This window comes from Molossus molossus, unplaced genomic scaffold, assembly GCF_014108415.1.
Source record: "Molossus molossus isolate mMolMol1 unplaced genomic scaffold, mMolMol1.p scaffold_m16_p_9, whole genome shotgun sequence".
Lineage (NCBI taxonomy): Eukaryota > Metazoa > Chordata > Mammalia > Chiroptera > Molossidae > Molossus > Molossus molossus.
Window position 1 is genome coordinate 108,074,679 of NW_023425403.1, and position 13,342 is coordinate 108,088,020.

A 13,342-nucleotide genomic window follows, 5' to 3' on the forward strand; every position below is an offset into this window, starting at 1 on the left:
CCTGGCTCCCTCCTACACCGAGCACCCCCTGGCTCCCTCCTACACCGAGCACCCCCTGGCTCCCTCCTACACCGAGCACCCCCTGGCTCCCTCCTACACCGAGCACCCCCTGGCTCCCTCCTACACCGAGCACCCCCTGGCTCTCTCCTACACCGAGCACCCCCTGGCTCCCTCCTGCGCCGAGCACCCAGGACACGCTCTCTCTCCAGCCCTGAAGAAGATGGAATGTTTTAGCTCAAGAACACAAAATAAAGTGTCTTTGGATAGAGGACTGTTGGTCAGGATGGAGGGTAACTACCGAACCGCAGGAGGATTAAATGAGCAATTACACCCTGAATGTCAAGGCGCTCAGCCTCCTCCCTCCAGCTAAGAGTTCTGGGGCTTGGCGCCCTCCGGAACGAAGGCTGCAAGGGTCTCCTCTGAGGCATCCGATCAGCACCAGGAGGAGAGACCTACAGACAGTGACCCCATCCTTCCCCCAAGGAAAACACCTCAGGCAACTACCCCGAGAGAAGACACAGCTGCCCCCTCCCACCCCCCGAGGCTGCAGCTGGCTGTCCAGTGGTGCTCCCATCTTATATATAACAAGATAGCCAAGGATCCCAAAACGTGAGAAAAACATCTAAAAATCAAGAAGACAGTAAGAGCAACGGAATTTGGTTGATACGGACAATTCGTAAGGAGAAGAAAACTTCAAAAAAAACCCACCATCTACGTCAACATACAGAAAAGACCGCACCCATCGAAGAAAAACAGGATATACTCACACCAAGATACTCGAATAACTAAGGGAGCTTCCAGAAACTACTTACAGAATGTCTGGAAAGAAACTAACGGGCGTGAGCAGAGAAGGTGAAACATCACAGAAAACACCCGGATCGCGGAGCCGAAAACACAGAAGACGAGGCGTTGGAAGGAACAGACAAGAACATTAGAGAGGACCGAGTGCAGAGGGCCGACACGTGATAATACACCTTTCAGAAATAGATAACAGATGAAAAATAAAAAAGCGTTGAAGAGACGATTCAAAGAACTTCCCAAAACAAGAAAACACGAATTCGCAGACTTAAAGAGACCAATGGCGTGTCACCGGGTAAAGAACACCCACACCAAGGCGTGCGCCATAAAACTCATGCTCAAAGGGCCCCTCTTTGAAAAAGGGAGAGAGAAATAAGATTACTAAGAAACTCCTTAAAAACAACAGAAGTTAGCCCTGGCCCTGGTTCCGTGCCTGGGTTGCAGGTTCGACGCCCGGCCCCAGGTCCGCACGCACAGGAAGCGACCAACTGATGTTTGTCTCGGTCTCTCCCTCCCTCCCTCTCTTCCCCTCTCTCTAAAAAATAGTTTTAAAATATCAACAGAAAAATATCCTTGGGTGAGGATTAACAAACAAAGAAACAAGACACAGAAGTTAGAATAAAACAATACAATTAATTCAAAATTCTGAGCGACAGGAACTTTCAAACTCAGCCATGGGATCGCTCAGATACTACATTTTCTGTCGCTTAGACTCCATGTCTGGTGACAGGAATCCCCCCGCCGATCATGGGAGCTTCCCGGGTGACAAGGATGTAGCCAGTTCACGCTGGACTAGAAGACAGAACCTCCAGAGATTTCTTCAAGAAACTAGTATTAATTGAGAGATGACCTAATGTATTTCTGTGAGAGGACTCAGTTTAATAAGTGATCAGTCAATCAACACGTGTAAAACTAAGGAAATAAAAACCAGGGAAAACAAGATGCTGAGCCAGAGAAAATGGGTCATCAGGATGTACAGCATGTTTCCGTTTGGGTTAGTGTCACAATAACGTAAATGATGAATTTTGACACAAGCAAAAGTATGACACAACCGTCTTGGGGAGGTGGACGGACAGAAAGTTTGTGGGCACGTAGTGTAGGACGAAACGACGACGTCACCTTCCCTACTTATGTTCCCGGCATGGTAACTGGTTACAATCTAAGCGGAGAGGAAGGGAGGGAGGACCAGACCATGCGCTCGCCATCTGTACACCTTTGCCAGGAAATGCAATCACCACTCGAGGTCTGTGCCTGCTTGGGGGAAGGGACTGGACAAAGGCAGTTTAGACAAATGCCAGTGAGGTCTGAGTGACCTGAAGTGCCTACCTGTCTTGGGAGATGCCTACCTGTCTTGGAAGGTGCCTGTCCATCAAGCTGAGGAGCCAGTCAGTAGCCAGAAGGGGCGTGGCCACTGCCAGCTCCTGAAACCTAAATATTTCATCTCCTAGACATAGGAAAGGGCCCATCCACTTTCACTTCCTTTCTCCCTCTCTCACCACTATTCAGACTCCTGGGGTGGCTCATGGGGCCCATGAGCCCATGAACCCACGCCCTGCACCTGTCGTGTGGCCGCAGCCACGTGGAGGCCATGAACCCACGCCCTGCACCTGTCGTGTGGCCGCAGCCACGTGGGGCCCATGAGCCCACGCCCTGCACCTGTCGTGTGGCCGCAGCCACGTGGGGGCCATGAGCCCACGCCCTGCACCTGTCGTGTGGCCGCAGCCACGTGGGGCCATGAACCCACGCCCTGCACCTGTCGTGTGGCCGCAGCCACGTGGGGCCATGAGCCCACGCCCTGCACCTGTCGTGTGGCCGCAGCCACGTGGGGCCCATGAGCCCACGCCCTGCACCTGTCGTGTGGCCGCAGCCAGGTGAGACCCATGAGCCCACGCCCTGCACCTGTCGTGTGGCCGCAGCCACGTGGGGCCATGAGCCCACGCCCTGCACCTGCCGTGTGGCCGCAGCCAGGTGAGACCCATGAGCCCACGCCCTGCACCTGTCGTGTGGCCGCAGCCACGTGGGGCCCATGAGCCCACGCCCTGCACCTGCCGTGTGGCCGCAGCCACGTGGGGCCCATGAGCCCACGCCCTGCACCTGTCGTGTGGCCGCAGCCACGTGGGGCCCATGAGCCCACGCCCTGCACCTGTCGTGTGGCCGCAGCCACGTGGGCCCATGAGCCCACGCCCTGCACCTGTCGTGTGGCCGCAGCCACGTGGGCCCATGAGCCCACGCCCTGCACCTGTCGTGTGGCCGCAGCCACGTGGCCCCTGAAGGTGAACGCACTGAATCTGGACTAGTCCTAATCTGGACACGGCTGCACCGCGGAGCAGACACTCTGGACTTTGGCTGTATTTCTGGCCTTGCTAAACCCACTACTGCTCTCTTCCAGGACTGGACTGAGGGACACAGGACCAAGAAATGTAATTCCACACCAATAAAAACCGTCCATTCTCCCCTGCGAGTCTTAGAAAATTCACTTTAAGCATGTCACAAGAAACTCCTGCCCAGGCGTGTCGGCGGCGTCTGGCCCCCCTTCCCTCCAGCAACAATAGAATGTTACTGCACAGGGCCTCAAAGTGAAAAATGAAAAGTAGCAATATAAGCATCCTGGACAGAAAGACCAAAAAGCTGGGTAAGAACATTGATACAATGTGCCTTCGGGAGGAAGGGTAAGTCTGGGCTGGGGGCCTCTGGTTTCCAGTGGACGCTTTATGAAAGCATTTAATTCTCAGCACACTGTGTGTGCTAAAAAGTTAATTATCGATTTAAAAAGTAGAAGGTTTAGCCCTGGCCGGTTAGGCTCAACGGTGAGAGTGTCGGCCTGCGGTCCACAGAGACCCGGGTTCAGTTCCCGCTAAGGGCATGTACCTCGGTTGCAGTTTGTCCCCGGCCCTGGTTGGTCGTGCGGGTGGCAGCCAGTCCATGTGTCCCCTTCACGTCGATGTTTCTCTCTCTCTCTTCCTCTCTCTCCCTCCCACTCTACCTGAACAAAAAATGGAAAAATCTCCTCGGGTGAGGATAAAAATAAATAAATAAATAAAAAGTAGAAGGTTTAGAGAAGCTTTGTCTAATAGAACTATAATGTAAACCACATATGTACTTTACATTTCTAACAGCCAAATTAAAACAGTAAAAAAAGAAACAGCTGAAATGAATTTCAGTGACAGCATTTTACTTATCAAAATACATCCAAACTGTTGTTTCAACATGTATTCAGTATCGACAGTACTAATAGAATAGTGTAGCTTATTTGTTGCCCGGTCTTGGAAACCGACTGTACATTTCACGCGAAGCCTATCTCGGTTCCAACTAGCCCACGTCCGGAGCTCGGCCACACGCTTACTCTGGACAAAGCAGCTGCACGGTCCTTCCTTGTGCCCGCATTACAATAACGGTAGGACAATTTAAATGATTTAAGACTTTCAGCAATAATCTACATTATAAAGGCATCACAGAAACTGTGGCCCAGCTTCTGATTAATATAACCATACTTTCTAATCTGCAAAATAAACCAACCCCTGGTCAGCCTTATAATGCAGCGACTTCATGACAGTCAACATTCTGTACAAGGGACCACACACAGACCCGACTTACTTACCCCAAAGCCCCTATCAAAATGAACAAACCCCGTCCCTGGAATTCTCTGCCGCTGTGTCATTAGAATGCCCCCCATTTCCACAGCTCCCATCCCTTTCTTCCCTCACAAAACGAGACAGGAATTTGCACTCCACCCTCCTTCAGGGTACAAGGAGGCTCAGAGTTCAGAAAGCAAAAAGAAAAATAGGCTTTTGTGAGCTGATCTGGGAACGTAACCAGCATTACTGTTTGCCCCGTGGACTCAAGCGGGGCCTTGAACCACACTGTGACTGAGCACCCACTTTTCTGCGACGTGCGACAGCACCCCACTTCTGCCAGCACCCTCTACAGTGTGTGATGTGTGCTGGGCATCATGCTAGACAAATCCTTCTGTACGCCTGGAAGTACTGTTATTATTATTACTACGTCTCAGAGAGAAGAACTGAGGTTTGAAGGCATGAATTGTCCTAAAATCAACTGAGAGACCCTGGAGCTAAAAATTATTTTTACATTTTTAAATATTTTTTTCTTTATTGATTTTAGAAAGAGAGGAAAGGAGAGGGAGAGAGAGATAGAAACATTGGCCGCCTCCTGCATGCCCCTCACTGGGGATTGGACACAACCTGGGCATGTGTCCTAACTGGGAATGGAACCGGCGACCTCTTGGTGCATGGGTTGATGCTCAACCCCTAAGCCACACCAGCTGGGCTATTTTTACATTTTAGAGGATTATAGAAACAAACAGGAGACCCAACAGAGAGCTTCTGTGGCTCACAACACCTAAAATATTTATCTGTAATGTTACAAAAAAAATGTTAACCCACTGCCCTAGATTACAGAGTTAAACAGTAGGACTCCAAAACTAATCCTGTAAGTCAGGGCCTCTCAGTCTTGGTATAGTCAGTATTTTGTGCTGGAAACGTCTTTATTAAGTGATGCTGTCCTGTTCATGAAAGGGACAGGAGAGTAACAGGACAGAGAACTAATCACAGGGCGTACTAGCCGCAGTGATAAGAAATGTTAAGCGTGGTTGCTGGGTTCTGATAAAGAAAAGCCCACTCTGACCTGGCGGGGAGGGTGCGCCTCCGGAGCTGACCTCAGGATGCTGACGAGGGCACTGCCTGACATCAGGGAAAGATGACCCACCTGATGATGGGAACAGTGGACTTGTGACTGCAACTCGCCAGCAACCAGCCCCTGCGGCCCTAGGCCTACATTCCTTCCCCCTTTGCCTGAAACCTTTCACAGCCCCCCACCGCCCGCCCACATTTCTCCCCCCTTGCCTGTAACCAATTCACCCATTTTTTTCCTTTTTGCCCAACTTCCCTTTCTCACACAGTTTCTCCACCTGGAAGAGCAGCTGGCAAGTGAGGGGGGCAGAGCAGAGTGTACCGACGCCCCGCTGCCCCACACCGCCCTTGCATGCGATTCAACCTTGTCTCTGCCTAATTGGCTCAAGTAGTGACGGGCGGCCCGGACCCACTGGCTGTCCAGTTTCATTCACTGCTCTCTACCGGATCCCCTGTGACAACCACAGATCCTTCTGAGCACTGTCAGCAAAGCCATCCTGCTGAGCACCCTTCGAATGGCCTTCAACCCGGATGTGTACCCCGGGGACACGAAGGCTTCTCAAGGGAGCGTGTTCCAATGTGCATCACTGCGAGGAAAAGTCTTCCAGGTGCCTCCGCTTCCACGCTGCACACCTCACGAGAAGGTCTGCCTAGGCCCGCGTCGGCCCAGTTACCGTGCTGTGTGGTCCCTCCCAGGTTCCTCCCAGCCTCCCACTGCACAGAATGAAGGCGATTCTCTCCCTGCTGTCACTGTGGCTCACTGCCCAGGACAGAAAACCTCCTTACAGTGGAACTGCGTCGCCCCCCAAAGTCAAAGGTGTTGAAATAAATGGTTCTTATGACTTTGATTAAATTCAGCTTTAAATCCTAGCTCTAGGAACCACCCCCCATCTCTCTATAGATAGATATAGAGATGGATGGATGGATGGATGGATGGATGGATGGATGGATAGACAGACCCCTCAGAGACCTAGCCTCTCCCCCTGGATAATCAGGAAGCCCCCACCAAGCACAGGGCAACAGGAAGTAGAAGGTTAATGGTCACATGGTCAGAACCTCTGGCAGGCTACAGATAACATCTTGACCTAAGTTATGTTTAAGCTCCTAAGCCCTAAGGTGGACGGATTCTCTGGATGCTTTCCCATGAATCTAGAGAGAGGGATGTCAGAACTGTCCTCAAGACCTGAAGAAATGATTTACTGCCCTCACCTTACGTCCAACCCATTAGCTCCCAGCAGGGGCTCCAACCCCTAACCCATGCGTCTTGTGACTGTGCCCTATATAATCTGGAACCCACAGGCCATGGGGAGTTTCAACCTTTGAGCATTGGCTTCCCATGCTCCTGGGTGGCGCCATTCTTAATAAAACACCCAAACTTCCCCGGCAGCGTTTGGCTCTGCTGGTGCCGGCTGAACAAACGCATTCTGTCCAATAAGAGTGTCAGTTTTGGTTTAGGCAACGCCAACTATCCATCTCATTAACACTAAACTTCTACTTTTCATATTTAATTATCAAAACCCATCTGCCATTGTGCTGTTCTGATCAACTATGACCGCTTCTAATAACTCAGTCCAGAAGAAAAATAACTCCTAGGTTAAACGGTCGTAAGAAAAATTCAAAACTAGTTTCAACGTATACAAATCTTTGTATTAAAGACACGGATAACAGAATGAAAAGCTTCCAAGCATAAATAAAATATCGTGTATTTTTAAAGTTGATGATGACGATCTAAAAGTGCAATAGTACACTCCTTTGGATACAGTTAAGAGTGATATACCTGCCCGGCTGGTGTGGCTCAGTGGTTAAGCTTTGACCCATGCACCTAAAGGTCTCCGGTATGATTCCCGGTCAGGGCACGTGCCCAGGTTGTGAGCCCGATCCCCAGTAGGGGGCACGCAGGAGGCGGATAATGGATGTTCTCTCTCTCTCCTTCTCCCTTCCTCTCTCTCACCAACATCAACAAAGAAAAAAAAAAAAGAGTGATGTACCCATTTTATGCTACATAAATGTCAGTATCATGTGGGAAAATGCATTCTTTGAAATCACCCAAAAGTATGATGTAAATCAACCTAAATATCTGCAAGGGGACAACTGTACAAAAATCACGTTGAAGGTTCGCAGCCAAATTGAAAGCACTGCTCTAGAACCATCCACCCCGTAGACTGCAAACACAGAAAGCACACAGTCTCTGGCCCTGAGAAGCACCATCATTTTACTACCTTTGATTAAACTCTTTGCATGTACTTGGCACCGGTCTGAGCTTCATTTGCCTTTTAAATCCCTGGAAGGTATTAACTGATTTAAAAAATGTTTTACGAGCACTGAGCAGCTTGCTGCCCAAGGACAGAGCCAGTCAACGGAAGAGCCTTGTGAGTCAGGTTCCACAGACATTTCACAAGAAAATGAGATGGAATTCCAAAGCTAAAGCTGCGACTAGACTTACAAGTTACTAGAGTGGGAGAGGGGTGAAGGAAACGGGGTGGTTAGTAGAAAGGCATTTGGCTTTTTTAAAAATAGCTAACACTTGAAGGCAGAAGGAGGGCAGGATAAACTCTAGATAGAAGCATCACATTAAAAACACATGACCTACACTAATATAATTAGCTTAAATCACAAATCAAAGCCTGGTTCTAGAAACCAACAGTGCATTTACGTTATTTTTTAAACGTTCTAATAAAAGAAGTAAAATGTGTGCTTCCAACAACTCTGTGTGTGTGTGTGTGTGTGTGTGTGTGCGCGCGCACCCTTCAAAAACTATTTCAGAAGCAAAAGTAAAGTTCCAAACTAAACAGCTGGCCAGTTCATTCAGCCCCATAAACAATGAAAGTAGTAACAATCCTTCTAAAGGTCAGCATCACAAGTAGTCTCTAACAAGTAGCATTTATCTCCTACAGCAAGCAGCATGGCTGACTATTAAAAGGAGACCCTGCGTGGCTCCGTGGCTGAGCTTTGACCCACGCACCAAGAGGTCGCGGGTTCAATCCCCGGTTCCCAGGTTGTGGGCCAGGTTCCCAGCGAGGGGCATGCAGGAGGCGGCCTATCGATGCCAATGGATGTTGTCTCTCATCCATGTTTTTATATCTCGCTCCCCCTCTCACTTCCTCTCCCTAAAATCAATAAACATTTTTTTATTTTTTTTTTAAAGGAGAGAACTTTTCCAAGTAGCCATATGCACCGCCTTCCCGCAGCCGCCCCACTCTGGCTGGTTGGGGGAGCGACATTTCCGAAAGCCCCCCCGGACAGGAAGGAACCCACTTAAGAGAAAAGCTTTCAGTTTCAAACAGGGTTCATATGCAGTCGCCAAACGAGGTCTGTTCCTAGAAAGTAGGGCGCATCAAAACACACCGCCTTAGGACCGCGGACCTTCTTACGCATCGTTACATTGTTACACTGTTACATTGTTACATTGTTACACTGTTACATTGCTTCTCACACACAGTGCTGCAGGGAACGCCCGGGAAACTGCTGAGTGCTTCAACTTTGAAGCCACATCTCAAAGGCAACAACAGTCTTCTACGCAGATTCATTAAATTACAGCACATTAAGCCGATCTCCAGTCCTCCAGAGACACAGGAAAGCGATCCAGCAGAGGCGGGGCCACGCACCCACGGCCACGGCCACGCAGTAGGGCCGCGCCACTACCCGAACCGCGCGCCTCCCAGAAGTTCTTCCAGACCCGGACACTGGGTGGGGGACCCCTCCGCGGGCTCACCCCTTCCCAACGTCACACGTTTACTACAGAGGGGATCGCGCTCCCCGACACCCCGCGGGGGTGCTGACCTTCCGGAGGGGAGCGAGCGGACCCCGAGCTGTAAGCGGGGGGAGGGGAGGAGGGACTGCGAGTTTCTTTCCAAGCCCAAGTCAGCGGGGCAGCGAGGAATCACAGCTGCTCGGTGCCGTGACTCAGGACCCACGCGGGAAAGGGCAGGGTGCCACCCCCAGCCGTAAAGGGGGGCGGGGGGGCGGCCGCAAGTCCCATCCAGGAGATGGGGGAGCCGAGAACAACTTCTCCGACTGTTCTGGAAACTGCCTCCTCCACAGAAAAGTCATCGCCCAGACCCGGCTGAGGGTCCCCCCACTTCCCGCCGCCTGGTCAGGCCGCAGGGCGCTCGCCGCCCGCCCGCCTGGGCCTCGCAGCACCAAGGACCCGGCTGCGCCCCACCTGTGCCTTCCAGACCTCGGGCGCCGCCGGCCCGTGGCCCAGGGGTCGGCTTCGTCCCACGCGCGGCGGTGAAGCGCGCACAGGACCCGCTCCAAGGCTCCGTCCCCCGAACGCGGCCTCACAAAGCGTCCAGGCCAGCGTTCCCCAGCGCGCACGTCACGGGACCGCCGGCCCCGCCCCTGGACCGCCCCGCCCCTGGACCGCCCCGCCCCTGGCCCTGCCCCGGGATCGCCCCGCCCCCGGACCACCCCACCCCTGGGATCGCCCCGCCTCCGGACCGCCCCGCCCTCGCAGGATTCAGTCAGGGTCTGCGTGCAGCCCCCCATCCGTGCCCAAGTGACGTCTCCTCCGGCGTCTTTCCCAGGGACCGGTCACAGCCTCGCCAGCCTAAATCCTGTGCACGATGACCTTGGACATATGTAAGGGGAGACATCAGTGCGGAGTCACCCTAAAACCCCTGGTGTAGAAGAGAAGCGAGGGCGGGAGAGTCAGAGAGAATGAAGGAGCCCTTGGCTCAGTGCAGACCGACCTGGGTCCCTCCTGACCACGCGGGTGGCCCCCGCTGTTGCTCAATCTTTTAGAACGATCAACATTTTTCAATTGACTTACATAGTTGCAAAGGATGGAAATTGTTTTATTATACATTGACACTTTAAAATAAAAGTTTCATAACTCTGAAGTGGAGCTATTCCAGTCAATTTGATATCCATCATCAATTTTTAAAACTACTACATTAACAAGCTTTTCTTTAATAGGAAATTTTACATCATTTCTTCTCTTCTCGAATTTATATTTCCATACCACTTTATGAATTTTTATCCCAATGTAATACTGCTTTATTCTGGAAAGTCTTTTATTGAGCACCTATCATACTTCTCTGAATTGTAATAAGTATATAAATTGAAATCTAATTTTAAAATTTTGCAATAGCATAAAAGTTAAAGTATTTAAAATGTAAACTTTCAATACACAATATCATCTGATATATAGAAAACCCTAAAATTTACTACAAAGCTACTAAAACTAACCAAGTCCATCAGGTTGCAGGATAAAAGATCATATACAAACATCAACATTGTTTCTATACACCTACTCTCCAAAAAATGAAGCTAAGTATTTCATTGACAGTACTATCAAGAAGAATAAAATACTTGGGAATAAGTTTAACAACAAAAGTGCAAGAGTTGTATACCAAAAACTGTAAAACATTGCTACGAGGATATAAGGAAGGAATGGAAAGTCATTCCATGTTCATGGATTAAAAGACTTAATATTGTTATGATAGCAATACTCCATAAATTAATCTACAGATGCAACTTATTTCCTACCAATATCTCAGGTGACTATTTTGCAGAAATTGGCAAGCTAATTCTAAATTCATATGGAAAAGTAAAGGATCCAGAATAGCAAAAACAATCTTGAAAAAGAGCAAAGTTGGAGGACTTATACTTCCTAATTTCACAATTTACTACAAAACTGCAGTAATCAATTCAGCGTATTACTGGCAAGGACAGACATAGATGGGATAGAACCGATCAATGGAATAGAATTGACAGTCAACCAACTTTCAACAAAAGAACCAAGAAAATTCACTGGGAAAGAAACAATCTTTTCAAGAAATGGGATGATTAGAAATCCAATCAAAATGGTAAATTTGGATCCTAACTCACATCATACTTAAAACTTAACAGAAAACTAATCACAGACATAAATGTAAGAGCTAAAATTATAAAACTCTTAGAAGGAAACCTGAGTATATGTTTATAAACTTGGTTACTCCAGAGACACATGCAAGGGGTCCATTTGTTTGTATGCATCAAAACCCTATCAAATGAGAATAGGAGTTTGCAGCCAGGAAGGTAAGGGTTTATTAGTTGAGGAAATGCTGTCAAGCCCCAAGTTATGGTTAATGAGCAAAGACCTGGCTCCCTGATAGCTTCAGGAGGATGGGTTATATAGGGGACTAAGGGAGTTAGGCTCATGGTCTCTGTTGATTGGTCAGCACTAAAAAGGGGCAGTGGTGGTACATGTACACAATGGAGTACTACGCAGCTGTAAGAAAGAAAGATCTCTTACCCTTTGAGACGACATGGAGGGACCTGGAAAGTATCATCCTAAGTGAAACAAGCCAAACAGAGAAAGACAAGTTTCATATGATCTCACTTATTTGTGGAATATAATGAACATAACAGTCTGAGGAATGGAGTAGTCCCAGAGACGTGGAAGTGGGGTACAGACTGACAATCCCCAGAAGAGGGGGGTGATGGGGAAGAGATAAACCACAGAACTTATATGCATGTCTGCATGAACAGTGGACATGGACAACAAACTGGGGAAAGGGCAGGGAGGGAGAGGGAGGGGGGAATCAGTGGGGGGAAAAGGAGAAACATCTGTAACAAAAATTAATTAATAAAAATAAATAAATAAAAACAAATAAAAAGGAGCAGTTGAACATTGCATCTAGTCCTATGTAAGCCATGGCTTTGCTTTATCTGGTTTCACAAGGATGGGGTCGGTGGGGTCCTTCCGGAGCTGAGACACAGCTGAGGCCTAGATGTTGTCTCTAGTTTGACTGAAACTGTGTCTATAGTCAACAGCCCTAAGGCTTTGTTCCAAAGATCACCTACCAGAGCCTCCTTGTCCTGAGGGTTTCATGATTAAGGGCTGGATGTGCAAGGGAGAGGGAGGTGGTGACTCAGGGTGCAGGGTGTGGGAGGAGGCCAGTCTGAAGCAAAAGGAAAGGGGAAAGGATGTGTGGAAGAAATGAAGTTTCTGCATGGCTACAGTGTGGATTAATGATTTCTTAGTTATGATATGAAAATACAATCAATAAAAGAAAAAAGTGGATAAATGGTACTCTGTCAAAATTAAAACCTTTTGCTTTTCAAAAGAGACAATCAAGTTTGAAATACAACCCATAGACTATGAGAAAATACTTTCAAATCATTATATATGACAAGTATTTAGAGTACGGGGGTGGGCAAAAATAGGTTTACATTTGTGAATTCACAAGACAGAGTTTATTCTTGTATTATTAATTAACGTATTGTTTATTCGCAGGACAACTGTAAACCTACTTTTGCTCACCCTGTATATAAAGAACTCTTAAAACTCAATATTGACAAGATAAGTAATACAACTTAGAAGTGGGCAAATAATTTGAATAAACATTTCTCCAAGGATAGACAAATGGCAATGGGTGAAAAAGGTGAAGGGATTGAGGAGTATGAATTGGCAGTTACAGAACAGTCGTGGGGATATAAAGTACAGCATAGGGACTGAAGGGATTAAGGAGTATGAATTGGTAGTTACAGAACAGTCGTGGGGATATACAGTACAGCATAGGGACTATCTCAATAATACTGTAACAACTAGATATGGTGTCAGGTGGATACTAGATTTATTGAGGTGATCACTTCATAAGTTTAAAAATGTCTAATCTGGGTTGTACACCTGAAATTAATATAATATTATACATGAATATTGTATATTCAGCTATAATTGAAAAACAAAAGAATATTTGAAAAGAAAAAAATGCTTGATATTGTTAGACTTTAGGGAAATGTAAATAAAAAATAGAAGGAGATATCATTACTTAGTGCTAGAATGGCTCTAATTTAAAAGGTAATAGTAAGTGTTGACAAGGATGTGGAGAAAATCAAACCCTCATGCATTACTGGTAGCAATGTGAAATAATGCAGCCATTTTGGGGGGAAACAATTGTACTGTTTCTTAA

The 13,342-nt window shown here is 48.1% G+C and overlaps 1 protein-coding gene across 1 annotated transcript in view; it reads right to left on the bottom strand.

Moving 5' to 3' along the window:
- Positions 1–9,716, bottom strand: part of SPART (spartin) — a 45,187-nt gene extending 35,471 nt beyond the window's left edge. Inside the window, exon 1 of the mRNA XM_036250567.1 lies at positions 9,607–9,716. The gene's annotated coding sequence lies outside the window, so the exon portion shown is untranslated. The remainder of the gene's footprint in view (positions 1–9,606) is intronic.
- Positions 9,717–13,342: the final 3,626 nt, after the last annotated feature.